This window comes from Myotis yumanensis, unplaced genomic scaffold (assembly GCF_028538775.1).
Source record: "Myotis yumanensis isolate MYYU_CA2020_CCGP unplaced genomic scaffold, mMyoYum1.0.hap1 SCAF_1, whole genome shotgun sequence".
In the NCBI taxonomy this organism is placed as follows: Eukaryota; Metazoa; Chordata; class Mammalia; order Chiroptera; family Vespertilionidae; genus Myotis; species Myotis yumanensis.
In genome coordinates this window covers 43499848-43524426 of record NW_027223752.1, presented here as the reverse complement: position 1 = coordinate 43524426, position 24579 = coordinate 43499848, and the positions used below count along the sequence as shown (strand labels likewise).

The 24579-nt window shown below is 42.3% G+C and overlaps 1 pseudogene; it reads left to right on the top strand.

The window, feature by feature from the left end:
* The first annotated feature begins 1536 nt into the window (after positions 1–1536).
* On the top strand, positions 1537–2583 carry LOC139021815 (microfibrillar-associated protein 1 pseudogene; annotated as a pseudogene).
* The last annotated feature ends 21996 nt before the right edge of the window (positions 2584–24579 follow it).

The following is a 24579-nucleotide window of genomic DNA, read 5'->3' as shown; positions in this document are numbered from 1 at the left end:
TATTAAAGAAACGCCCCAAACTGCTATTTGTTGGACTGAAAATTTGGAACTGAGAGGCCAGGAGATGAGGCAAAGCACTGATTAACTGCTCTTTGTTAGCTTTGTCTGTTGTAATTTTCAAATTAAAATTTGAAAGAAAGCCCTGGAAAGAATGTCTCGATCACTGTAGTATCTTTTAAAATATGCATTTTAGTCAAAGTTCCCAAATGTAAGAGCTTTAAGGGAGGAGGGGGGTGGGGGGAAGGCCAAACAAAACAAACAAAAAAACTGGAATAAAATTTTATTAGCTTATCATAAAATGAGTAAAATGCCATTTCCTTGCCCCATGTGAAGACAATGTGGCCATATTTCAAAATAAAATCATATTTTGGATGAAATTGGAGGCAAATACAGAAAATATAGTTGACCAGTGGGCATAAATTAATACAATAATTATACTCTTATAATGGCAGTGTTATTCCTAGTTAATAGCCAAGCAGCCCAGAGAGTTGAATTAAAGGTATGCTATATATATGATAAAACTTAAAAAGTAAAACACTTTTTGCTTATTTTATTTGTAGTTACAACTACACCCATTTGATCAGATATGTGTCACCAAGTGCAATGGTTTCAGATAAAGTGGACCTAGTGTGTGTGTTTGTTAATCATTAGCAATTCCCAAGATTCCTAATTTAAGAAACTGCCTGGCCCTGTGAGCACTCTGGTCTCAATACAGAAGTGGCTTGGCATGAAAATGTGAGCTACACCCCTGGAAATGTATTACAAAGAAGAGAACAGAGGAGAGGGAATGGCCAAACTTTGAATCCCTCATAAGTGTTGAGCCAAAATGGGTTCAGACCATGTTTAAGTGAAAGTCTTACCAATGATCACCAGTAGCTCATATTTCACACATGACAGATCAAGACAAACACTTGATCTACCAAGGGACAGATTAAAGTGAGACTGTCTCATAAAAACTCTGACTAAACCATAGGGTTTCCCTATGATGGACTTGTCACTATCCTAGAAGAAAAGTCATATTTATGATGGCTTCACCCATTCCTTCCAGCGCTCTGCCAGAGGTCTGGCTCATCAACGGCTGTCTAAAAGAGTCTTTCCTCCACAGCTCTTATGTCTACATGTGTGTGTATACACAGGCTCACAAAAATGATTTGTTTTCCAACTACAAAAATATTCCTCATTTCATCTACTAACATCCCATGTCCCCTAGGGAAAAACATTATTTCAGCAAAAAGCAAAATTTAGTCCCAATAATTTGCTACTTTAAATGCAAAGGATTTGAGGGAGGTGTTTGGGGCTAAAAACATATTAGCAAAGACTTAGAAGAACAGACAAGAGTACTTTTGGAATTGTTTTCTATATCTAGCTGTCAGGAAATCTTTTCATGTAGATGGTCTCCAAATCTAAAAACATCATTTAGCAATGTAGCAAGGCTTAGCATCCTGCCCCCCCCTTTTTTTTTTAAATTTCCCTAAACAGAGACTATTTTAATGCTCAACTGATCAGCAGCCAAGTGTGCTGCATTCACCATTATCCATGAGGAATTATAAGAAAGGTGACCCTCACCTAAGGCGTTTGCAGAACTGTATCTGTGAAGATGTGGGAGAGAGATTGGCTCCACATGGGAAACTAGTGGAACCTGAAGTGGAAGGAGGAAGTGACTCGAAAGTAGGAGATGCTTGGTGCATGGAACGAGAAGATAGTAGTGAAGAAGAGGAAAAAAATGAGGAGGAAATAGAGCGGTGCTCTGGCATGATGGTCAGCGAGCATAGGAGAGAACAAATGAGGGGATGGAAGTCATGAAAGTGGAAGCTGAGGGGACACTCTGGGAAGGAATCAGAATCAGAGTCTGAGGATGAGGAGATGAAGATGAGATGGAGCCTCGCCTTAAACCAGCCTTCATTCGAAAGAAGGACCGAGTAATAGTTCAAGAACATGAGGCTGAAGCAATGAAACAGAAGGAGTTGGAGCAGGAGGCAAAACACATGGCTGAGGAGAGGCGCAAGTACACGCTCAAGATTGTAGAAGAGGAGACCAAGAAAGAGCTGGGGGAGAACAAGAGATCCCTGGATGCAGTGAATACTGATGATGAAAATGAGGAGAAGAAATATGAGGCACGGAAACTTCCGGAGCTGAAGAGAATCAAGAGGGACAGAGGAGATTGAGAAGCGCTTGAGAAGGAGAAAGCAGAAACTGAATCATGTGAAACCTGACTGAGGAAGAGAGGCCAGCTGAGCTTCGGGCAAATAGTAGTTTTATCAACAAAGCTGCTGAGGGCAAATATAAGTTCTTACACAAGTATGATCCCCGGGGTGCCTTCTTCATGGCTGAGGATGAAGAGACTTCAGCGCACCTACCCTGGAGGATCATTTCAACAAAACCATTCCTCCCAAAGTCATGCAGGTCAAGAACTTCGGGTGCTCTGGTCCCAAACACACCCACCTTGTGCATCAGGACACCACCTCCTCTGACATAGCAGAGGGCCAAGAGAGTGCCCAGAACACGAAGTTCTTTGAACGAAAGGCAGCTGGGGTACGAGATGTATTTAAATGGCCATCTGACAAGAAGTGGAAAACTACTTAAAGTTCAACTACTTATTCTTCGGCTGTGGGACACTCGGGCAAGTCTCAGCATCTGGGCCTTGATTTGCTTTTGCCGTTATTTACATGGCCCATGTATCTAGCCTTTTGGACCTGCTGCCATACTTGGGACACTGGGCAACCCAGTCTTGGACGGTGCTTTGTGAAGTTTGGACTCATGCTTAGAAACCCACAGAAAAGCACCATCCAGCTAGGATTACCCCCACTTAAGACTATTTCTGAGAAATCTTAGATTTCATCACTGCTCTGGCTTCCCAAATTCACTTGCGTTGCTTTTCCCAGCCCCTTAGCTTGGGTCAGAAACATGCCCATGTATGTGGACAGTGTGTTGCTTCTACCTTACAGGAAATCTAAGCTCAATGAAACTTGTATTTTTGGCTGGAGTCCATTTTTCTAGGTGAACATACTTTTTTAATCCATTTATGAAAAGAAAGAAAAAAAATCAGAAGTCTTCCCTATCTATAGGCTGGTGACTAAGTTACCATTAGAACTTAACTTCCTCATCAGTTTTTCACTCACATTTTTCAGCCAGGAGAAATTTCAGAACTTTTCCCAACAGAAGACACAGAAGCATGGGGAGAGGACCTTCTCCCAGAGGAAGAGGGGGACAGCACCCAAAATAAATTGCTCCCACTTCAGCACAGCCTAAGGCCATTGCCCAGAAAATTATCAATTTAAATAACAAGGAAGAAGGGAGTGAATATTTATCGAGTGTCTACCTCATGCATGCTTTGCTGGGAACCTTATATAAAAGCAATGTTAGCCAAAACCGGTTTGGCTCAGTGGATAGAGCATCAGCCTGCGGACTGAAAGGTCCCAGGTTTGATTCCGGTCAAGGGCATGTACCAGTAGGAGATGTGCAGGAGGCAGCTGATCGATGTTTCTTTCTCATCGATGTTTCTAACTATCTCTCTCCCTTCCTCTCTGTAAAAAATCAATAAAATATTTTTTTTAAAAAAAGCAATGTTAGCTATCCTTCTTAAAATAACCATGTGCTAAACATTGTACTAATTGTCTTACCATGTGCTAGGCATTGTACTAATTGTCTTACCTATGTGTTTTTTCCAGCTTATTCTCATGACAATGTGATCAGCATGTAGGTAGTTATCTCCATCCTATATAATAAAAGGCTAATATGCAAATCGACCAAACAGAGGAACAAAGCAGGAGCTGCCCCCTGGTGGTCAGTGCACTCCCACGGGGGGAGCGCCGCTCAGCCAGTAGCCAAGCTTACAGCTGGTGAGTACAGCGGTGGTGGTGGGAGCCTCTCCTGCCTCCACAGCAGCACTAAGGATGTCCGACTGACGGCTTAGGCCCGCTCTCAGCGGAGAGCGGGCGTAAGCCATCAGTCAGACATCCCCCAAGGGTTCCCAGACTGCGAGAGGGCACAGGCCGGGTGAGGACATCCCCCTGGCCCGAGTGCATGAATTTTGTGCAACAGGCCTCTAGTTTTACAGAAGAGGAAATGGAAGCTCAGAGAGCTAAGTAATTTGGCCAAGGTCACACAGCTAGTTATTCTAATTCCAGCTAGAACTATAGGCTGGAGCTGCCAGACTGCAGTACGGCTGTTTGCTCTTTTCTATGCACCACAATGGCTCTCAACAGGCAAAGCTCTCCATGGGAAAGATCTCCATTTCCTATTAATCTTCATATGCCCAGCTCTAGTCCATTTCCTCACTCATAGTAGGCATTCAGTAAGTGAATAAAAGTAGAGAAAAGTAGATATGGTGTGTTAATATATTGCAAAGAAGAGAGGGAAATAAGAAACAAGTGGGTGTCCTTCATAATTCAGAGTGACACCATGTTGCACCATTTCTGGTCGGCTGCATTTAATGACGCCCGATTTACATGGTCAGAAAGCAAGTCAACTGCAGCGACCATCATTTTGTGAGCCTGGTTGGACTCTTCTTACCTGCTGATTTCCATTAAATGCCGTTTAGAAAAATAATTGTGTGACTTTGCCCTGTTGGCTTTAAGTATAAATAGTCAGTTTGGCTGCTAAAATATAATATTCAAGGAGCGCAGAGAGACAAGCAAATTTTTTTAAAGATGCTTTAACTGAAGACAGGAGATACTAGATGGTTTCTCATTGCAGTCTGCCACATGTGCGCTGCTCACTCTGCTGGAGGGGCTGTGCCATCCATGTCACAGAGCCATCAGTCATGGATTATGGCTGCAAGGGGTGCCCGGTTTAATCTCATTTTTGAATGAATTAATATTATTAGTTCTGACAAATTAATGGTATTAAATGTGCAAGGTGAGTATGAATAATGTCTACATCTACCTATTACTAAATGTGCTCCATCCTTGTGTAAGAAAGCTTATTGAACCAAGTCCGTGGAATCCTCTCTTCTAAATTCTAAAATACCTCCTTAGAAGCCTTAAAAAGATGGGTTACTACACCTGTGAACAAGTGTTTAAAGGTATAAATTTATACATCAGTCCATGATGGATGTGGCTACAAAAGAGTTCATCACCAGAGAAAGCTATGACATTGTGGTAGTTTATTACAAATGTAATCATAAGTATATTGTACCCAAGAAAATCTATCTTCTATAAAAGCTTTGAGCCTCCCCACCTGCCCTTCCACCTCCCAATAAATAAGTCATTGCTAAGGTTTACCCAGTTCCAGACCAAATGCTTCAGTGTATCTTAATTTGAAACCATTTTTATTTCCTAATCCAAACCTAAATGAAATATGTTGTTAAAGTTCAGTTTTGCTGACACGGGACTCTATGTCTGTGGTTGAAGTTTTGGGAAAATGATGATCAAATGTGAATGAGCCCAGGCGATGGTTTTGTCTGAATGATATTTTTAGTTATTAATTTAAGGGATCTATTGCTGTGAACCTGCTCATTTTAAATCCTGGATACTGTGGCACACATTGTGGTATACAGCCATGTTACCTTCATTCTCTGCTTTTAAAAAAAAAATCCTGATTTAAAAAAATAAAAACATTGTCTTAAAAATAACAAGGCTTTGTTCAGGTAATAGGTAGAGATTCCTTGAAAGGTAGATTCTTCCCCCAGATTTATGGTGATCCTATTATCCTCTGGGGATTAGCAGTTCCAGCCAATGAGATGTAAGAAGAGGATAAAGCTTTTGAAAACTAGTGTCAAGCACAATGCCTGGCACTTGATAACTACTTACTTCATTCATGAGATGTATTCAGTCTAAATGTTCTTAATGGGCATTTAACAGGAAGATGTTCTATACACCTGTACCTTTAATAACTCTCACACTTTTTCCTAAAATGTACATACATGTACTCAGGTGACCATATCATTCCCCTCCTTTTATTTTTCCTATTATTTTCTTATTTAAAATTCCTATTACTTTCTTATTTAAAGTTTCTAGCATTTTTCACTTTATTAAAGCCTTTTGCCAATAATCTATAGAAGTGCTGTCCCAATAGTCATAATGCAAGCCACATACAAAGTTTTAAATGTACTGGAGACCCTTGAAACAGATGAAATTAATGTTACATTTAATCCAATGCCCATAGATCCTTATTTTAATTGTTTTCATTATATTCAGGAAATAGATGACATTAATTTGTAAGAATCTTCTGAGGTTATGCCTTATCCCTCGAATGACATTTTAACATCCCCTTATCATATTTTCTTTTTTGTTAAACAGAACATGATTATATTTAATACACAAGTATGATACAACCAAAAAGTAACACACCAGAGTAAAATAATAACAAAAAACATGTTTATTTCATTTGCAATGCATGGGAAATGGTTAACATCTTTAGTCATAAACAAGCTCTTAAACACCAGTAATGCAAGGAAACTGGGAAAAATAAAATGAAATAATACAAGTGATGATTAAGCATTAAGCATATTCGATGATTTTGCTGAGCAGTGCTGAAAAATAATTTCTCTGCAGTATCACAGTGAGCAGAATAAAGACACTGACACCTAATGTTTGTCAGTTTTGAACAGTGTTGTACAGTCCCTTCTCATATTTTCAAATGGGATCAGTAAAGCAAAAGGATTTCAAAGGAATTTTCCTAAGAGAAGGCTGAGCAATGCATTCAGCTAAATTTTCTATGCATACATGGAAATGTCATGAATGGGAAAACACACCATGTTTTGATTAATGGAGAGTCACTTGTGCCATAGTTTGCATTAGTCATTGACCAGTGACAATGGCATGATCTAGGCAGACAAATCCTAGCCCCAGGTCCAGCTAGCCTCTCCATTTCCTCTGGTTGGAGAACTAATCAATTACGTACTGTATAAAACAATGACTCCACAGGTAAGTAGAGACAACAGTTCATCTCCATGGCCCGTGTGTGTGTGTGTGTGTGTGTGTGTGTGTGTGCCCCAAAGCTTTTTTCAAACTTGAGGTTTGCAATTTTTAAACACCTTTTGGGTTGCTCTCTTGGAAGAGTCTGAGTGCTCCTTTTGTACCAACAATGTTTTTAGCTCTAACCAGTATTTAAGTGCTTAATTTATTTTCAAGTTCTATTTGTTTTGCCATGACACTAATTTGTGGTTAGGTTATAATGATAGCTACCACAATCATTTAAATTGCTGGGAATCTCATTTCAGGGAGGAAAAAAAACCCTGAAGTCTTATTTTTATTATGTTTGTTTAAGAATTCTCTCAGAATTTTTCTTTTCCCAATTCTACCCCATTTTAGGTGTTTTAGTAATAACTAACAGTGAACTTGTCTGTGTAAAATTGCCCTGAGCTATTCTTTAAGTTAATTATCACTTCTTTTGGTTCCGTGAATGGCTGTTCAATGACACTGTCAGCAAGTGGAATGAACCAAATTACTTTAATTATGGAGTAATTTGCACAGAGTGATGCTAATTAAATCTTGATCAGTTTAAGCGAGTGAATTAATTGCTCTAACTTGGAATGCACACCACAGCAAGAGGAGTTGTTTTGTAGTTTAATTAACAACATCCACTAAAGTCTTATCGTATCTAAAATGAGGACAATTAATGAGTTTGATATTATTCTCACCTTCACAAGAACTAGGACAGAAAACACGCTGAGAAAAGTATTGCACTAGGGAATGATAGAAAACTTAATATTCTTGTCACTTGTTTAGATATATTGGTTGCAATCTCTACTTTGCCTTCTGGAGAAATGTGCAAATAGAAATATTTCCATATAATTAGCTTCTGGCCCTATTTCATTTCTAAATTCCCTGATCTGTTCAATAGTATACATTTCCAAATTTGCTAATGTTTTCATTTCTACAGCTTGAATTTTATTATGATTCTTTCCATCATTTACTTCTATTTGGTTTGGAGGAATCCTGCCCTGTGAAAGGTGTCTGGGGTTTTCATAAAATTTAATGATTTATCAATCATTTGTCCATGCTTGTTCTGTTATCCATTCTGCAGCTCTGGAGAATACTTTGTTTTTAGAGGAACTTTCCTGCCAAGAACTAGATCAGTGATGTTCTGCACTATTAGAATCACGTACAGAACTTTTTAAAATTACCAGTGAGTCCTAGCTGGTTTGGCTCAATGGATAGAGCATCCGCCTGAGGACTGAACGGTTCCAGGTTCGATTCCGGTCAGGGGCACATACACGGGTTGCGGGCTCCATCCCCAGTGGGGGGCGTGCAGGAGGCAGCCGATCAATGATTCTCTCTCATCATTGATGTTTCTATCTCTCTCTCCCTCTCCCTTCCTCTCTGAAATCAATAAAAATATGTTTTTAAAAAATTACCAATGAACAGGCCCATGCCAGAATTCGGAGGGGGTAGAACCCAGGCATATGTTGGAAAAGCTCCTTAGGTGATTCTAATGTGCATCTCAGGTTGTGAACCACTGATTTAGAGACTCTTTACATCCATCCCATTAACTTTCAGAGAATTATCACAAATTTTTAGGTAGAGACAGTCTGGCTGGTTCAAATGGTCAGGAGAGAGTATGGGGACTGAGACTTGCGCCTCCTCTTCAGACCCTCTGCTGGTTCTGTCCCTTAAGAGCCAATTCTTCATAAGTGTTTCACAGCTGTGCTCTAAAATAAAGTTGATAGATATCAGTTTACAAACTAGAGAAGCAAAAAGGCAAAGGAAATGAACATAATTTATTTAGTAATCTTGGGCATTGTCTTATAAAGCTCCAAATAAGAAAAAGACATTGTTCTAAGCTCCAGGCCCGGAGATATGTGTGCAGTTGCTTTCAGGGTCATTTAAGTGTCGATGGGTAGTAATGAAAATAGAATTAGTCAGGGGGTATGACATTTTTCAGTTCATCCCTGATGTGTGTAATAAGAAAGCTTCTCAAGGTCATGTATTGCCAAAGCCAGAACTTGAACCTGGTCTTCTACTTTTAATGTTTGGCAGATGGTGAGCCTCTACACACCACACACTCTGGCTCAGAGTTAACACAAGACAATGGGAACTTGACTCAAGAAAGTACGTAGGGTCTTAGAAGTGATTACACGAGTTGACATGAGAGTTGGATTTGGGGAGGGGGCGGTCAAGGAAATGGCAGGTGGAGGGAAGAGATATGTTAAAGCCAATGGATCAAAACTATTGATAATCTATTCCTAGGCCAAAAAAAAAAAAAAAGGTAAATTTAACAAGGGAATGAAGAGCAGAAGATTCCTGGAACAGCTGAGTAAAAGGTAGTTGGGAAGGGCTCATGCCAGGATTGGGGCTCTTGCTGTCTTTCTAAGGAGGGGTTAAGACAGTGCAGGCCCATTCTGGATTGAGTGCCATCAAAAACAGGGCTGACTTAGTAATTGGGCATGTAATAATTTTATCTAGGAGAAGGAAGAATTAAGTGGGGCTATCATTGTCAATTGTATAGTCTTCCATGCTAGCTGGGAAACGGACATATTTAGTCATTTTTTAAATTTTAGAATATCCTTGTCTGTGTGTTCCAGATGTGGTTGCAGAGAGGAGCTGTCTGATCCTTGTTCTGTGAGCACAGTATGTTCAGTGGGAACACCACAGGCTAGCTGCCTGGGTGCTTTTTACTTTCTCAAGGGACCAGGCCCTTGGTGGCCATTCTGAGGAGGTAGGACTTATATGTTAAAGAGTTTTAAAAAGCAGAATAACATAATACAATTTCAGTTTGAAAACACCCCTCAAGTGGCTATGTGGAGGATGGTTTTGAATATGGTGAGACTGGCTACAGATGGTCCAATAGGAACAGAGGAAAGAAAATGCCCTGGGAGTGGGAAAGAAAAGGGCTGCTAAATGATACTCTATGGGCAGGAAGAAAACACGTGTGCTCCATAATAATTCAAAGAGAAGCAATACAAAGTTATTTGGACAAATCCAGAGTGTCTCTTTATCTCCATTATTTCATTGGGGAAAAATACTTTAAAGTTTCAGATTTTTCATTTTCTTAAAAACTAAAACCCAGCATTTACTAAGTTCGTGGTGGACAAATAGAATTTATTTAGACACCTGAAACTTGTTTCAGCTCTGGTAATGTCCCTACGGTAGCCTTTTCTTACTTAGGAAGGAAAAAGTTTGCAATGCATGGGGTGAGCAACACTAGGTTTACAGTTGTGAGTACACGAAACAGAGTTCATTCTTGTATTATTATAATCATAACCTGCATGGCTTTTTCCATATGAATGGTAAACCTGCTCCCCCCCCCCACCCCCCCGTATATTTATCCTGGTACAATTCAAAGCAAATATCCCAAGCAAAGAGATAGGTTAGCCCAGGTTTTCCTGGGAAATGGATTCCATCTGCTGGCCGTAAGCCTTGAGTCCTGAATCAGCTGCCAGGTCTGAGCCACAGATAGGACAGGCAGATAAAACAGGGTCAGGTCACCTGGCTCAGACCTAGTTTCCAGCACTTTTGTCCGTTGTAAATGGACCATTCTGGAGGAACAAGAAATTAGTAGAATAGAAACCTGTACACTAAGAGGAAAGGGAGAAAATTCTCTTTCATGTCAGGCAGGAGATTGTCAGTAACTGAGCACGAAGGAAACGGGACCATCTTGTTTTTGAGAAGCAGAGCGCTAAGTACGTGGTTGCCCTACTTTTTTAATCACCCACGAAATTGTCATTTATTGATGTAAAGACAGCTGCATGGAGAACATGTGGTAGAGGAAAAAGCGAAGCAGACCATGAGCCCAGTAACAATAAATCATAGTATTACAACTATTAATGGCCGTAAGACAGGAATTTTAGCCATTTCAGGGGAAAGGATGTGAAGAAATCCAAGAGTCTTTCCTTTTAGTCTTTTGTTTGTTTTTTGGGAGATTGCCTCAAGTCACTTAATTGTAATCTGTGACAGCACATTAATATAAATAGCTTTGAGCAGAGTGCTTCTTAACATTTACTTCTACTCCATTTAACAAATGTTTTGTGGAACAGACATTGATTTGAAAGCAACATTTTATAAACTCCGATGTCTTATTTACCCAGTACTCCTACAAGCCTGTTTTGTAGATTAGTCTTTTCTAAAACTATTTTTAAGTCAAATAAAACCCTCAGAAAGTGAGGATTTCGTTAGTTCATAACCTTGTGTTTTAGTAGAGAAAGAGTGGGCTTTGCAACCCATAAAATGTGTTAATGTAGGGATAGAAATCTTTATATTTCCACTTATACTAGTTCCAGTAAACAGAATGGATTAGGCTCTAAATAATCTGACATTAGCATTAAAAACAAACATTTATAAACATGTGTATCCATTACTGTGGTACATTATGTATGAAGCTTTATTGCTTGGTATTAAGACATATCCTGACCCCAAACACATTTAGTAGAAATCATGACTATGTGAAGCTGGGTAGGGAGCACAGATTATAATTTACATCACTTTTTCAATTATTAGATGAGGAAAGATTAATGGCCATTTAAGAACTGATTAGTGAGACAGCAGATTAAAAAGAGGGTACCTTGGGACATATTTTGCTCCCCTGCCTTTGAATGCCTGGCTTCAGTGCTGAAGGACATCTGGCATGAGCAAACAGGGCATCAATGTTCAGATTACACACCTGAACTAGCACAAAGGCATGTCAAAGTTTCCCAAAACCATGTACCAGTTCAATTATCAACAATTTGGAAGAGGCATAGCATACAGCTGTATGTGGTCGATTTAAATTTTCCAAAACTACAATTTTACATACTTCAAAATGTATTTTCCTTTCCTTCCAATTGCCTACATTTTTCCAACACCTAAATATTACTCAATGCCACATTTCTTTAAAAAAAATATGTTTTTATTTATTTTAGAGAAGGAGGGGGAGGGAGAAAGAGAAACATGAATGTGAGAGAGAAACATCAATTGGCTGCCTCCCACGCACCCTCCAACCTGGGATTGAGTCTATCACCTGGGCATGTGCCCTGACTGGGAGTCAAACCAGCAACTTTTCAGTGCACAGGACAACACTCAACCAACTGAGCCACACCAGCCAGGGCAATAACATTTCTTTAACACATTATTTTGGTCCCTGCCATTTCATTCTGGCAAACCCCAAGGGACATATAGATATGCAGTACTTTGTTCTTCCTCTCATGGAGCTTACAATCTTCATGAAGGATCCTTAAAGGTAAAATGGTGACATGTTAAAATAATGCAAAGTCAACAATCTAAGCCACAATATATTGTTTAAGTGTCAAATAAGTGGAATAGATCATGTAAGTACTCTCAGCTTTTGACAGGCAGGAAATCATTGTCTGCTTGGAATAGTCCGTTGAAGCTTTATTAGGAAACTAGAGGCCCGGTGCATGACATTCATTCACTGGGGTGGAGGGTGAGGGAGGGGAGCCCTTGGGGGATGTCCACCTGCCAGCTTAGGCCTGCTCCCAGGGAGTGGGCCTAAGCCAGCAGGTGGACATCCCCCAAGAGGTCCTTAGCACTGCCACAGAGGCGGGAGAGGCTCCTGCCACCGCCACTGCACTCGCCAGCTGTGAGCCTGGGTCAGGGCTTCTGGCTGCGGCGCTCCCCCTGTGGGAGCACACTGACTACCAGGGGGCAGCTCCTGCATTGAGCGTCTTCCCCCTGTGGTCAGTGCATGTTATAGCAACCAGTCTTTCCATAATTCAGTCGATTTGCATATTAGCCTTTTATTATATAGGATGAGTACTAAGCCAGGTCATGGAAGATGGATGGGGCAGTGGCGTGCTGGTGGAAACCAGCTCTTGAGCAGAGGAGTGGAGGAGAACAGGGAGCCTGATTTTGCAATTTTCATAAGTACTCCCACCCTTTGGCTAATTTAAAGCTACCAACCTAACATCACTGAATATAAAGTGGGAAACAGATGTTCACAATTGACTCTTGTGAGCCAATGACTCTACACACAGGTGGTGAAGATTCATTCATTGTAACAAGAATTATTTTTTAAAAGAGAAGATGGTGTGTTTTAGGGTTTTCCTAAGAAATAAAATAGCATTTTGCCTTCTTTCCCCCTTCAATTCCAAAATTCAAGCACAGTCCTAAATTTTAATCAAATACCTTTGAACCTACATTAAGGACCTTTCATACTTCAGGTAACAATGCTGATACAGTGCCAGTGCTATCCTTGGGGTTGCTTTTTCCAGGGGTGGTGATAGTCTCACCCTGATCTATCTACCCCTTCTTTCTCAGGTCTCTTATGAGCAAGGTACACATTTCCAAGGTGATGGGACCAGATTAGAAGTACAGGCTATGTCCCCAGAACAGATCAAAGCTACATACAAGCACAGGATTAGACTGAATTTTCAACTTGGTAGAACTTGGCTGACTGCTCTCTTGCCTATATATTTGAAGTGTTCAGTGGGGACCCCAAGTCCTGATCTCACCGCTTAAGAAATGTTATGCCCCTGGTGAAGCTGACTTTAATTCACCATGACTACTAAAACAGAGGCTTTGGAAACTAAGACAGAAACAAATCTCCCGTATAAGATCAGAGCTCTTAGGGGGACATTCGGCAGCAGCTGCTTGGGATATATGTGTGTATCCAAACAAAATTAACATGGCAAATATTTCTAGCAATTTCACAAGGGCAGATGCATAGCTGAGGGGAAGAAAAGGCAATTTGCCTATTCATTCATTTGACAAAAAAATATATAAAAGATTAAAACAGATCTCATTTTCCTTGTTTCAACTCTTACCTCCTTTCTGTTTCTTTTTCCCATTTTTGCTTTCCCTATCCCCCCCCTTTTTTTGTTGTTGTTTTGCTATCTCCCCTTCTATGAACCTTGATTAACACACAACCCCCAAGCTTACAAAAACAGCTCTTGAAAGAACTGTTCTGAATTTCTGGAATAAGATTACTCCAATGATCTCCAGCAGGAGTCATGAAAACCCAGAGTCATTGTCAACTGTTTGTCACAACGCAAACTTTACAGGAGTTCGAGATAAAGAAAACTGCAGCCTAGGCCAGACCACAAGGTCCCATACCCCTCTCTTGTCAACCTAGAAGACCTCAATCCTGCATCCTCAATCCTCAAGACCTGCATCATTTTGGAGAGTTTCTGGGTTTCAGGTCCAGATTTGCATCAGCTGAATAAAGCCTTTGACCTCACCTCTATTAGAAATACCTGAACTGTTTCTTTTCCCCTGACACAGCAAGTATTTGTTGAGCCCCTCCTCTGGCCCAGCACTAATTTCGGGGCTTTGCGTACATCAGTGAATAGTACAAAGACCCCCACCCTCTAAGGTCTAATTCCATGAAACCATGGGCAGACTGATTTTGGATGAAACACAGCTTTATAGAAGGGTATCATGAAAGTAAAGACTGAAGGCAAAATTCTAGGCTTCTGGACCCACTGCCCATTCTCCAATTATTTCCGTCCAGAATCCCCTTTCTGATGTCCCATTTTCATCCTAAATTATAATAAACTGACCTTCACTAAACACTATACTTTCCAGAAAGGACCCCCAAAGTACCAGATTCCTTGAATGGTATCAAGTGGAAAATTAAAAACACAAATCTTATTTGACAGAAGGAAGGAAGAGGTCAAACACGAGACAAAAAGACTGATTTCTGAGAATAAATATAAAGCACCCAGCTGATAGCACTATGTAAGAATTACTAAGGCAATAAAGGATAGTCTTTTCTTGTCTAGAATTGCTGACAATAAAGAGGCGACTACTTTAAGCTGATTTTTTTTAACTCTCTCCATTCTGCCTACACACCCAGCTGACAACTTTCATGAACCTACCCCTTATACATGAGTACTCTGTGTACATTTGTTTAGACTCTTATCGACAGTCTTTCTGACTAGCTCATGTCAAGCTGACTCCCAGGATCTGTTTCTTCTAGGACTTCTTATAGTCATTAAAAGTCCTCTGAATTAGCCATATTTCAATGAAACCTGGAATGTGCCAGGCACTGGAGAAAAGAGAGGAAAGAGAGTTTCTTCAGATGAATAGACAGGAGAGAAAAGGAGATCTTCAGGTGAACAGTTTGCAAACTGGGAAACATAACCTCAGCCTCCAGCTCCACAGAGACCCAGGGAGGCTCCCTTTTATGGAGAAAGTCCCTGCCCAGGTTCCCAATTGGTCTAATTCTATGCAAATTAAGTTTCCGGATTGGGACAGTTTTAATTGGTCAGTGATCATGTGGCTCTGATTGGTCAGTATTTTGCATTCTGATTGGTCATTATGAAGCAGTTCTGATTGGTTGGTATATCTAATAAACCAATGCAGCTGGCCCAACCAGAGGAGGGAAAGGGAAAATCTGGCCTGGGAACCTGACCTGGTAGCAACATTTCAGGAAGAAAGGGCAGAAAGCTGCTGAAGTACAAGGTGGGGACTATGCCTGGGGCAGAGGGAGGAAAGGAAGTAAAAGCTTAGTGAGACTTTGGGGCCAAGCTGTCCAGCATAGAACCTGGAAACAGAACGTGTCTCCCGAAAGACTGGGACTCTGCCCAACTTCGCCACAAATTCCTGTGCAGTCTTCAGACCATGGGAGAAGCACCATGAGAGGGCAATCTGCCCGTAAAAAATAATAATAATGATAATTACTTTAAAAATTCAGCATTGAGAAAGGAAAATGGTGCCTGGTAGAGGTAGCCAGGCTGGACAGGTGCCATCTATTAATTGTAAAAACCCTAACATTATTGAAAATACACCTCATTCTGAGCACTAGGCTAATGGACATTACGTATGTTATTTATTTACTAGTCACAGTCCTTTGAGATCATTTGACCTCACAGATACGATGTGACAGAACCAGGATGGTAGCTGACTGCATTTGTTCAAGCACACATGTGAGGCACCCCCACTCCCCGGGAACTTCAGACACACTGTGCGCTGAGCTCTCCAGGGGCTAAATATCGGGGTGAGTTTTTCTGGTGGCTATTTTATTCATGTGACCTTATTTGATTTTACTGTTGGTGAAACCGCAGAAAATGTGAGTGACAATAATAAAATACTTCCATCGGTTAAGGAGAACACAGATAAAGTAGCCCAAGCTCGAATATCTGAAGGGATGGGCTTGTGCTGATGTCCCCTGGGGCAGATCAGTAACTAGGAAGAAACTGATGAGCACTAAGCAGGGGCAGATTGCCACCCCAGCAGGAGTAAGAAAAGGGAAGACAGGCTTGGGGTGTGCATGGGGGTTGGGGAGCCTCTCCCCCTCCTCCTTCCCTCCCCACCACCCCTGGGGCAGGCTAATGAGCTGGTCCTATTACTAGGCCCCAAGAAGCAACTGCTCCTGAGCTACACTTAGACTAATGGCTGAACTTGGAACCACCTGGGGGCTTTAAAAGTGGCCCCCTCACCTCCTCAGATTATCATTTAATTGATCTGGGTGTGACCTGGGAGGGGGAATCAGGGTGTTTAAAAGCTTCCTCAGGTGATTCTAATGTGCAGCTGCCAAGGTTAAAACGCCTGGGTTAGAGCAAGCCCTGAGGCAGAGTTGATTGCACCTAATATTTTGTGAGCAACTACAGGCAGTGTGCTGGGTGCTTTATATGAGTCCTTTCAACTCCTTAAAATCAGCTTGCAGGTGGGTGTGCTCAGCCCATTTTGAGATGTGAGTAAACTAAGCCTAAAAGCTAAATCAAGGTCACAGAGTCTGCCCTGTGGGCTGCCCCCAAGCCCAATCCTTACTGCTGTAAGCTGCCTCTCAGGAGGAGGGCACCAGCATTTCACACACTGAACTACTGGCAGATAGAAAGAGACAGAGATGACCTTCCCAAACTCTCTTCAGAACAGACTGTAAAGGCTTTCCGACACCTTTTCTGCCAATGCCATGTACTTGTCCTTGAACCCAAGTCTTCTTCCTCACAGGTGTGCTGCCATGACCTCTGAAAAGGGTTTGCCCCTGTTACTGTTAGCACTTCTTTCTCGTTTTTACAGCAAGGCGACGCAAGGAGCTAAGGGATATAGCAGAGAAACACAGCAATATTAAACAAAACTACTTACGGACTTGTATGCATGCATGTAAGCATAACCAATGGACACAAACAACGGGGGGATGAGGGCATGAGTGGGGGAGGGGGCCAATGGGGGGATGAGGACACATATGTAATACCTTAATTAAAAAAAAGTTAAAATAAAAACATTTAAAAATAAAAATATTAATAGGACTTTCAGTAATATAAAATGTATTTTTCTTATTACCACAGATTGGTTTTAGTAGTGTGACGACTATCTGTTTAACAGAGCCAGAGGAAACCATTTTCAATCAAGTATTGCAAACTACAGGGGGAAAACGGGGTCACAGGAAGGCAGGAACCACATTAATTTTGTTGAGACAATCACTGCACATACCTAAATGCTTGATAAAACACATGTATTGTTTTATTTATTAAATGCTGTCATCACAAACCTGCTGCAGAAAAAAAAACACAAATGAAACTACTTTGGAATAGTAATATGGGGGGAGGGAGGGCAAATTATTTGAAAGGCAGTGAATGGCCCGAGCCCTAATTATTTAAAACGTGGTCCTCAGGCCAACTGCACCAACATCCCGTGGCGCTTGTTAGAAATGCAGAACCTCAGGCTCCACCGCAGACCTGCGGGTTCAGAGTCTGCATCTTAAACGATCCCCGCCTGGTACATTCACACAGTAGAGTTTGGAAGCCGTGGCCATGAGCAGTATCCTTGGCATTACTTGTCCCATGGTGTGGCTTTAGGAACATCTGTTTTATTCTCTTTTACCTATGAATTTCTCCCATACATGTAACTTTTCGTTCTTTCTTTCCTTTAGAGCACAATTGCAGTTCTCCCTGCCGCCCTGAAAGCACAGAAAACCAAGATGAGCAGAGAACCAGGTCTTGCTCATAACGAAGCCTTTTGTCAGTTTTCTTATATGGCCCCAGGTGCCCTGGCACAGCTGCTGATATTTACTTCCGTTCTGCACCAGCAATCTTAGCATTTGGGAAGTGAAATTCGTTTTTATCTCTCTGGCTTAGGAAGCCTGGGGCAAAGGAGGTGAAGAAAGGGGAACTCGGAGGGAATCGGTATTGGAAGTATCAGGTGCAGCAGTGAGGTCAGACCATTTTCGTTTTCGGTTCTGGCGTTTTATTTCGGCCTTGGCAATCTATCCTTTTAAATGGAGATGGGAGAATGTCTTTAATAAGGCCGCAAACAAAGGTGTGTCGTTTTAAAGGGCTCAGCATTTGACTCACAAGTCTTTATATTGAGTTACACCCTGAACAGGGGTTATGTTCTGCTGTTTGGAATAATTACTCTCAGAAACGTTCAGTGAAATCCTCTGAGCATGATCTTCAGACACGTGTTATATTAATTGTTTCCTTTAATAAGGGAACTAAGCTCACATAAATGTATCATTTTCACTTAGCCAAGTGATAAAATGAATGACTTCTTAGATCCTGGATCTCCCTGTTTAACAAACCTGTTCTGCTCCTCATTTTAGCATTAAAAATAAAGCCCTACCTTGGTTATTGAGCAGATTCTAAAACAAAACCTACACGAGGAATAAATGTGCACCTATTGGGAAACGCTTGGGCATTGAATGTGGGTGACTTTGAAACAAACTGTATTATTCTTGCAAAGTGGCAGAATTATGCTATATAATGTTTGCCTTTGGGAAAATTAATTATGAGCCTAAGTCATGGGTCAGAAATAGAATTAAACTGATTAGTGTCATAGGATAAAAATAAAAAGGGAGGCCTGTGACAGCTTCCTGCCTCCCCTCCACTCCCCAGAAAGGCTCTTAAAGGAACATTTAAAACACAAGCCTTTGTTCCCTCAATCTGTGGTGCTCAGGTCAGGTGGACCCTGCGGCGTGGCTGAAATATTTCAAACAGTCACTCACAAATGTGTCATTTGACCTGCTGTTCTTCCAAAGAGGTATGAAAAATGTGTTTCTTGCTGAGATAACTTGAAATCAAATAAACATAATCTCTTTAATTCTTTCTAAATAGTTCTATATTTTAAGTCTAAACACAATAGAACACAAAGCTTCTGGCTTTAAAAAAAAAAGTTTTTTATTTTTTTATGTGTGTTGTTGAATTTTTTTTCCAGTTTATGTTAGTTTGATTTTAAGAGTATAATTTACATGTCGAACCAAGTGAAAATGTTTCCTTTACTTTAGACACACACACACACACACACACAAAACAGTCTGTGCAACGTTGCTACTTGGTTAAACATCCTTGTGTGTTTTTATAAGAGCCCTTGCTATCTGTAACCAAAGACAAGTTTCTTGTGTACATTAAGCATCACTTGATAGAGCAGAGAAAAGCCTTCACCAAGGCTTGCAACACATTGCACGATATTTCCTTCTGCAAAATTGGTTTTGGTCCATTGTTTTTATTTATCTGCAGTAATGGTACTCACTCAAGTTTGTGATAACACCGTCATGGCTGAAGGGAGTTTGTTTTAGGTATTATATCTATTATCGGCTTCCTCTCCCTTCTTTAAAACCGGGTCTCCAAGGAGGAAGTCTGAATGTAGCTCGGATTTAAGAAGAAAACAGAAAACAAAAGCTTTCCTAAAATCTCACTGGGTTGGTTGTTATTTTAGATTGTTTTGAGATGTTTACTAATTCTTGTTTGTTTGCCCTTGGCATTGAGCATTGAACAAAACAAATTGCCTTATTCTTAGAGAATTATAGGCTTGGAGTCGTCATATAATATTCTATTAACTTATTTTGCTGTTTTGAGGCAAGCCTGCCTAACCTTTGGCCCAAACAAGTGTGCGCTTTGCCTCACCACCACTAGAGTGTGCTATAGTGCCATGAGATTCAGAGTTTCTGCAGCTGGTTGGCGGAGATGGATGAAATAAATACCTAGAAAAACATCTTTCCATCTAATATGTGTCCTTCTAAGTGTCTTGGTAAGACTGGATTTTGTTCATGGCTTTACTTCAGTACTAACACTGGATAATGTTTGGGATGAGTTTCATATTCGTAGTTGAATTCGCTCCACTTAGCTCTAACGGGGTGCTAAGAAATAATACTTCCCCTCCACTCATGAGCTATGTTTTCAGGCAATAACTCTTTCACTTTACTTATAAAATTAGTGTCACTGTGGCCCAGTGCATGAATGTGGGATGACTTAGGAAGAAGTAACTCCTTGAGTATCTATTGCCTTGTCTCAAGTCCCTGGCAGAAGACCCCTCCGCAATCGTGGATGTGGGTAGTGAGGAGAGCAAGGTCCGGGCATCAGCACTGGAGGCTGGTCATGGTGGCGGCTCTGAGCTCAGCAGTGCGATTCTAGCACCTCCTCCCTCAGCCCTCTATTGAAACAGAGCACTGCGTTTCAGCATTCCTCCCCAGAAATAAGCAGGTCGCCGAACCTCTCTCCAGGCACTGTGGCCCCTCAGGCCCCTGGTACCTCCAGTGACCCAGGACCCTTCTGCTCTCGGGCCTTTAAACAGCTTCAGGTGGAATGTGACTTCCTTCTCTGGGTATGAGTCACAGTTGCTCCAGCAAAGTCTGAAACAAGGTCCCTGTGGCTGGACTCCCTGATCTCCCCAGATCTCTAAAACCCTCTGTCTGCTCAGGGCTTGGAGACCATCACCTCTGGGGCCCAGGAGGTACCCCCAGAGCACTTTCACAGAAGTGCTAGCCGCCTGGAGGCAGGATGGAGGCCCAGCTCAGGTCCTGCTCTAGGGGCCACCCTGCAGCCGACTGTTGAGACAGGAAGAGGCAGCTCGGGAGATTTCAGGACCACCCCTCTTCCCCCCCCTCCCCAATAATCTCCACCCAGCCCCTTCAAAGCCCCCTCATATAAAGCAGAATCTAAATAAGAGCAGTGCCTTTGCGATGTAAGCACAGCTTTAAGCCGAGTGATGTGATGAGTGGCCCCTCCAGCTTCCAAGCAGAGCCCCATCAGCAGGGACACCTGTGAGCCCAGGTTCATCTGCAGCGCCCCTTCCGGGGAGCCGCGCTGCCGGACTCTGCGCCTCCTGGGGCAAATGAGCACCATCTGTCAGTCCTCCTCCCGGTTCTGGGATTTTCAGGACAAGGGGCCCCGCAAATACCAGCTTCTGAGGCACCCGAGAGGCTCTGAAAACCCCATAGAGGTGGTTTGTGATGGCCAAGCCCCCAAGCTGAGCCTGGCTCTCCGCTTGCTCGGACGGTCCTTCAGCGGCTGTGCGTGTGTGATTTGCAGATGCTCTTTGGAGAGCAAAACCAAAACACAACATAGCACTCCGGCAGAGCGTGATCCCGGGAGGAGCACAGGCCCCCAGTTCCTCAGCTCTCAGATGTGTCATCAAGGAGGTTTACTCAGATTTTCTGGGCCTCGGTTTCCTTTTTTACACAGAGGGGTGATGTGAGAACCGTCCTGCTACCCGGAAAGGGAGAATCGGTGCTCTCAGGGCAGGCAGCTCTCAGGCCCCTGCGCTCACGCACTCACTGATCCCTCCGCCTGCAGGGGGCCGACTCAGCCCCATGGTCACAGCTGCCTTCGAGAAGGAACTAGTGTTGCTCCATCTTGGGTTGATATTATTTACCAAGCAAGCTGTCATTTCAGAGCAACAGAGGTTTGACAGACTTGAAAAGAAAAAAAAGTCTGAGATCAACACAAATAAATGTTTTCCTACCACAATATTGACTTTTCACCACTAAACATCTTCTATAATCTGTGGGCTTTTTAAATTCATTGCAGTTATTTCATTGTCATTTAGAAGTGTACTGTGGGAGAAGGTGGAGAGAGAAAAAATGAAAAGATATATATGGTTCCTACTTCTGAGCCACCCACGTCCCCCCTCCTGGGAATAGAATCCATACGTAGGCTCTGTCAACGGAGATTGTTACACAGAATTTGTTGTTGTTAATCCTCACCTGAGGATATTTTTCCCATTGATTTTTTTTTTCCAGAGAGAGTGGAAGGGAAGAAGAGGGGAGGGGGGGGGGGGGAGAGAGAGAGGAGAGAAAAGGAGAAAGAGAGAGAAACATGGAGGTGAGAGACACACATCTATTGGTTGCCTCCCGAAAGTGCCCTGAGGAGGCCAGGGATGGAGCCTACAACCCAGGTACGTGCCCTTGACTGGGAAGCAAACCCAGGACCTTTGGGTGTGAGGGCCAACGCTCTAACCACTTGGCACACTGGTCAGGGATAGAATTTATTGTGCATAATTACAGTTCCTCACAGTTTATAGTGTGAACACTATTTGATAATCTCATGCCAGCATATAAACTTGGGAGTATTTTCCCCTGAAGCAGCTTTCCCATCCAATATAGTGACAGGAATATAGAATAGTATGGAAGGAGCATTTGCCCTAGCCAGTTTGGCTCAGTGGATAGAGCGTCAGCCTGCGGACTGAAGGGTCATGGGTTCAATTCTGGTCAAGGGCACATGCCTGGGTTGCGGTCTCGATCCCCAGTGGGGGGCTTGCAGAAGGCAGCCAATCAATAATTCTCTCTCATCATTGATGTTTCTATCTTTCTCTTCCTCTCCCTTTCTCTCTGAAATGAATATATATATATATATATATATTTTTTTTTTTTTTTTTAAAGCAAAAAAGCAAGAGCATTGGACTGAAACCCAGTTCCAGTTCTGCCATCAACCAGCTGTGTGGCTCTGTGAGACACTTAACCTCCCTGGTATCTGCTTCCTTATCTGCACAATGAAGGGCTGTAACTTTAGATTTAGATCAGTGGGCCCCAGACCAAGCTCATCAACAGGATCACCTGGGAAGCTTTGAAAAGGTGCAGCGATCCAGGATCTATCTGGATCTACTAATTAGAATCCTCAAGGGTGGGCCCAGGAATCCACAATTTTAAAAAGTCTGCCAACTGTTTCCGATAATCTGGCTGGTATTTCCAGGTTCAGGAAATACCACCTTAGACCATGGCCACATTTGGTCTTTCTTTAAGAGGCCTCTTTACTCTAAAAAATAAAATAAAATCTCTCTCACATCCACCTCTGGTCTCTTGCATCGCCTTTCCGCTCCTGCTGAGACTTCACAGCGTGCGCCTGTGCATCTGTGGCCTTAGAAACACACCTCTGCTTCTCCATGGTCGTCCCATTCTGTTCTGACGGCTTGGGTTCCTGCCCCATGGCTCACTGATCCCCACAAGTGAAGACACTTCTCAGGATGAACCCATCCCTCCCACCCACCCCCACCTACACGTCCACACTCAGGCTCTGGGGCCCACCCTAGCCCAAGACAAGGGCACTTCCAAAGCTAACTCAAGGCCTCAGTGAAACATCAAGGGGTACAGACGAGCTAGCTGTACCCTTGATGCCCATCGTGGTTCACGTGTGGGCCCTGAGATGAAATGCGCGGATCTGAACTCCTACACTACCCCTCACTGGCTGTGTGAGCTGGACAAGTTACCTGACTTCTCCAGTGCTCCTTTTCCTCATCTGTAAAATGGGAATGAAAGTGTTTTCCAGCTCCCAGGGCTGCTGGGGATGTAAACTGAGATCACATGTAACGTTTTTCTGAGTGTTTATTGATGCAGCAGGCAGCGTTTTAAGCATTGAGCAGGAATTAACACATTTCACCGTTGGGGGAAGGTCTCCAACCCCGCCACTACTCCATAACTCACGTAACTTCCTTGATGAAGTGCCTGGCATACAGTAGAAGTTTCTCAAATATTCATTTAAAGAAAATCTGTGTTTATCCTGATTCTGACTTAGTTTATATTTAGGACCCAAAACCTGGGCTCTTATTTTACACATTGGGACTAGTCCTTTATCTTATAGTCCAATTGTAGCTGTACTCCCTACTGTTCTCTAAGACTCCACCTTACTACCTGTCTACTTAGCCAGTTCCCTCTGACTCAGTCTACTCCTAAGAGCTCTTTTGTGAGGCCTTCCTTTACCATCACAGTCTTTTTGTTCTTCTGCCATCACCATGAGAAGGACAGGACTGTGCTAGTTTGATGGAAGATGGGAGACACATGGAGAGTTACATCCTCCCAATCAAGGATATCCTAGACCAGCTAGCAGCCAGCCCATCCTCAGATAGGTGAGCAAGGCCAGCCAAGACCAGCAGAGTCACCACGACAATTTCCCCAGATGCATGAGCACTAATAAGCCCTATTGTTATGTGCCACTGAGTGTTTTGTTTCACAGCCTTATTATTTTTTAATATATATTTTATTGCTATCAGAGAGGAAGGGAGAGGGAGAGAGAGAGATAGAAACATCAATGATGAGAGAGAATCATTGATTGGCTGACTCCTGCACACCCCCTATTGGGGATCGAGCCCACAACCTGGGTATGTGCCCTTGACCAGAATCGAACCCTGGACTTTTGAGTCCACAGGCCAACGCTCTATCCACTGCGCCAAACCGGCTAGGGTTCATAACGTCATTGAAGCAATAGATGACTGGTGCATAAATGTTTAAGTGATATCACATGAACACGACAACAAAAAACAGAATTTGGAAAACCCTAGAGAATGAATAATCCAGTTTCTTTTCTGTCCCGTAGAATTCCCCACCTTCTGGAGGGAGAAATGTTATTGATTAAAAGAGACTTCGGAGACATATGAGTCAAAGGCAATGTCTGGATCTTATATGAACTAAAAAGATGAAGGAAAACTCATGAGCTGTCTCATGCTAACTAAGGGTAAGATTCTGGTTATTGTTCAATATAAATATGTCCATTCGATATTAGATAACTGTTGCATAATCTTCCTTCCTTCCTGTCTACTATTTTTAGTGAAATACTTT